We start from the raw sequence: 4,840 nt of genomic DNA on the forward strand, positions 1-4,840 counted from the left end.
GTACACTATCACTATGCTCACTCTTACTCAGAACACTGTCACCATGGGCACCTTAACCATGGGCACTATCTCTGGGAGCATTATCAGCATCGGTACCACAATCATGATAACTGTAACCATGGGTCATATAACCGTAAGCACGGTTACCATGGGCACTGTCACCATGTGCACTGCCCCATCGGTACTCTCACATTGGGAATTGCCACCATGAGTACTGTCACCATGAGCACTGACACCACGAGCCCTGCCACCGAGGGCACTGCAACCATGAGCACTGTCACCATGAGAACTGTTACTATGAGAAATGTAACCATGGGCATTTTCTCGATGAGTACTCTCACCTTGGGTATTTTCACCTTGGGCACTCTCAACGTAAACATTATTACCATGAGCACTTTCACTGTGAGCACTGTCACCATGGTCACTGTCACAGTGCGGAGTGTCACCATGAGCCATGTCACCATGGGAAATGTCACCGTGAGAAGTGTCACCATAGGCAATGTCACCATGGGCAATGTCACCATGGGAAATGCCATTTTGAGCACTGTCACCATGGGTACTGCCACCATGAGTACTGACACCATGAGTACTGTCACCATTGGCAGTATCACCATGGGCACTGTCACCATGGGCACTATCACCATGACAACTCTCAGCGTGAGCACTGTCACTGTGGGCACTGGCATCGTCAGCAATTCCACCATGGGCAATGTCACCATGGGCACTATCACTGTGAGGACTCTCAACATGAGCACGTCAACATAAGCCCTGTCACCTTGGGCAATGCCACCGTGAGAAGTGTCACCATAGGCAAAGTCATCGTGGGCACTGTCACGATGATCACTGCCACCACTGTCACTGTCATTTTGAGCACTGTCACCAAGGGCACTGCAACCATGAGCACTGTCACCATGAGCACTGTCACCATTGCGAGTATCACCATGTGCACTGTCACCATGGGCACTATCACAATGAGAACTGTCAGCGTGGGCACTGTCACTGTTGGCAAGGGCACCGTGGGCACATCACCATGGGCAAAGTCACCATGGGCACTATCACTGTGAGCACTGTCAACGTGAGCACGTCACCATGGGCACTGTCAACAAGTGTACTATCTCGAAGGGCAATGTCACCATGAGCATAGTCAGGATGGGCAATTACACCAGGAGCACTGTCACCAAAGGCACTATCACCATGAGCAATGTCACTGTGGGCCGTGTCACCAGGGGCACTATCACCATGGTTAATGTTATCATTGGCACTTTCCCCGTGAGCACTGTCACCCTGGGCACTGTCATCATGGCACGGTCACCGTGAGCACTATATCCATGAGCACAGCCACTGTGAACACCATCACCATAATCACTGGCCTCATCGGTACTGACACCATGAGCACTGCCACAATGAGCACTGTCAGCATGGGCACTTTCACAATGCAGAGTGTCACCATGAGCCATATCACCATGGGAAATGTCACTGTGAGAAGTGTCACCATAGGCAATGTCACCATGGGCAATGTCACCATGGGAAATGCCATTTTGAGCACTGTCACCATGGGTACTGCCACCATTAGTACTGTCACCATGAGTACTGTAACCATTGGCAGTATGACCATGTGCACTTTCACGATGGGCACTATCACCATGACAACTCTCAGCGTGAGCACTGTCACTGTGGGAACTGGCATTGTGTGCAATTCCACCATGGGCAATGTGACCATGGGCACTATCACTGTGAGCACTGTCAATATGAGCACGTCTACATGAGCCCTGTCACCATGAGCAATGTCACCGTGAGAAGTGTCACTATAGGCAATGTCACCGTAGGCACTGTCACCATGGTCACTGCCACCACTGTCACTGTCATTTTGAGCACTGTCACCATGGGTACTGCAACCATGAGCACTGTCACCATGAGCACTGTCACCATTGCGAGTATCACCATGTGCACTGTCACCATGGGCACTATCACAATGAGAACTGTCAGTGTGGGCACTGTCACTGTTGGCAAGGGCACCGTGGGCACTTCCACCATGGGCAATGTCACCATGGGCACTATCACTGTGAGCACTGTAAACATGAGCATGTCACCATGGGCACTGTCAACATGGGTACTATCTCGAAGGGCAATGTCACCATGAGCATTGTCAGGATGGGCAATTTCACCAGGAGCACTGTCACCAAAGGCACTATCACCATGAGCAATGTCACTGTGGGCCGTGTCACCAGAGGCACTATCACCATGGGTAATGTTATCATTGGCACATTCCCCGTGAGCATTGTCACCCTGGGCACTGTCATCATGGGCACGGTCACCGTGAGCACTATCTCCATGAGCACAGCCACTGTGAACACCATCACCATAATCACTGGCCTCATCGGTACTGTCACCATGAGCACTGCCACAATGAGCACTGTCAGCATGGGCACTACCCCCATGAGCACTGTCACTATGAGAACTGCTACCATGGGTATTTTCGCCATGAGTACTGTCACCCTGTGTATTGTCACCATTTGCACTGTCACCATGAGGACTATTACCGTGAGCACTATCAAAGTGAGATCTCTCACCATGGTCACTGTCACCATGGCACCTTGCACAATGCTGGCTGTCAACATGAGTGCTGTCACCATTGGCACTATCACCGTGAGCATTCTCAATGTGGTCAGTGTCACCATGGGCACTGTCACCATGAGCACTGTCACCATAGGCAATGTCACCGTGGTCAGTGTCACCATGAGCACTGTCAACATGGGCACTCATACAGTGGGCACTGTCACTGTGAGCACTGTCACCTTGGGTACTGCCACCATGAGCAGTGTCTCTGTGAGTACTGTCAGCATGGGTTTTTACCATGAGCACTGTCACCATGAGCCCTGTCACTATTTTTCAGTGCCACCATGTGCACTACCACCATGTCCACTCTCACCATGGGCACTATCACCGAGAACACTGTCACCATATGTACTGTCTTCATGTGCACTGTCACCAAGGGCACGGCCAACATGTGAACTTAACCATTGTCAGTATCACTGTTAGAAGTGTCACCATGGGAATTGCCACCATAGGCACTGTCATCATGAGCACTTTCACAATGGGAACTGTCACCCTGGGCACTATCACCGTGAGGACTCTCACCATGGGAATTATCGCCATGGGCACTATCAGCATTAGAACTGTCACCGTGGTCACTGTCACGATGGAATATGTCACTGTGAGCACAGTCACGATAGGCAAAGTCACGGTTTGCTCTGTCCCCTTGGGCCCTGTCACAGTGAGCACTCTCACTTTGACAGTGCTGTCCATGGGCACTGCCACTATGGACACTACCAACTTGAGAATTATCACCATTTGTACTCTCAGCGTGGTCATGGTCAACAAGTGCACTATCACTATGCTCACTATGACCGTGAGCTCTGTCACCATAGGCACTATCACTGTGATCACTATCACCATGGACACTATCATGGTGAGCACAGTTAACATGAGCATTGTAACTGTGAGCACTGTCACAATGGGTAATGCAACCATGAGCCCAGTCACCGTGAGCACTGTCAGCATGGGTTGTCTCCTTGTGCACTGTCAGCATGAGCACTGTCACCATGTGCACTATAACTATTTTTCAGAACCACCATATGCATTACAAACATGTGCACTGTCACCTTGTACACAAACACCATGAGCACTGTCACCATGAGTACTGTCATCATGGGCAATGGCACAGCCAACATCTGCAAACTTACCATGGACACTATCACTGTGAGCACTGTCACCAATGGAACTACCAACATGGGCACTGTCATCATGAGCACTTTCACCATACGAACTGTCACCATGGGCACGATGAACGTGAGAACGGTCACCATGGGCACTGTCACCATGAGCATTGTCACCATAGGCACTGTCACCGTGCGAACTGTCACCATGCGCATGGTCAACAAGGGCACTATCACATGGAGCATTATCACCATATGTACTGTCACCATAGGCACTGTCACCATGGGCACGGTCACAAAGTACACTATCACTATGCTCACTATTACTCTGAACACTGTCACCATGGGCACCTTAACCATGGGCACTAACTCCGGGAGCATTATCAGCATCGGGACCACAATCATGATATCTCTAACCATGGGTCATATCACCGTAAGCACGGTTACCATGGGCAATGTCACCATGGGAAATGCCATTTTGAGCACTGTCACCATGGGTACTGAGACCATGAGCACTGTCACCATGAGCACTGACACCACGAGCAGTGCCACCCAGGGCAGTACCACCATGAGCACTGTCACCATAACTGTTGCTATGAGAATTGTAACCATGGGCAATTTCTCAATGAGTAATGTCACCATGTGTATTTTCACCTTGGGCACTCTCAACGTAAACAGTATTACCATTAGCACTTTCACTGTGAGCACTGTCACCATGGGCACTGGCACAATGCGGTGTGTCACCGTGAGCCATGTCACCATGGGAAATGTCACCGTGAGAAGTGTCACCATAGGCAATGTCACCATGGGCAATGTCACCATGGGAAATGCCATTTTTTAGCTCTGTCACTATGGGTACTGCAACCATGAGTACTGTCACCATTGGCAGTATGACCATGTGCACTGTCACCATGGGCACTATAACCATAACAACTCTCAGCGTGAGCACTGTCACTGTGGGAACTGGCATTGTGTGCAATTCCACCATGGGCAATGTCACCATGGGCACTATCACTGCAAGCACTGTCAATATGAGCACGTCAACATGAGCCCTGTCACCATGAGCAATGTCACCGTGAGAAGTGTCACTATAGGCAATGTCACCGTAGGCACTGTCAACATGA

Source organism: Mesoplodon mirus (assembly GCF_964341445.2).
Source record: "Mesoplodon mirus genome assembly, chromosome: 1".
In the NCBI taxonomy this organism is placed as follows: Eukaryota; Metazoa; Chordata; class Mammalia; order Artiodactyla; family Ziphiidae; genus Mesoplodon; species Mesoplodon mirus.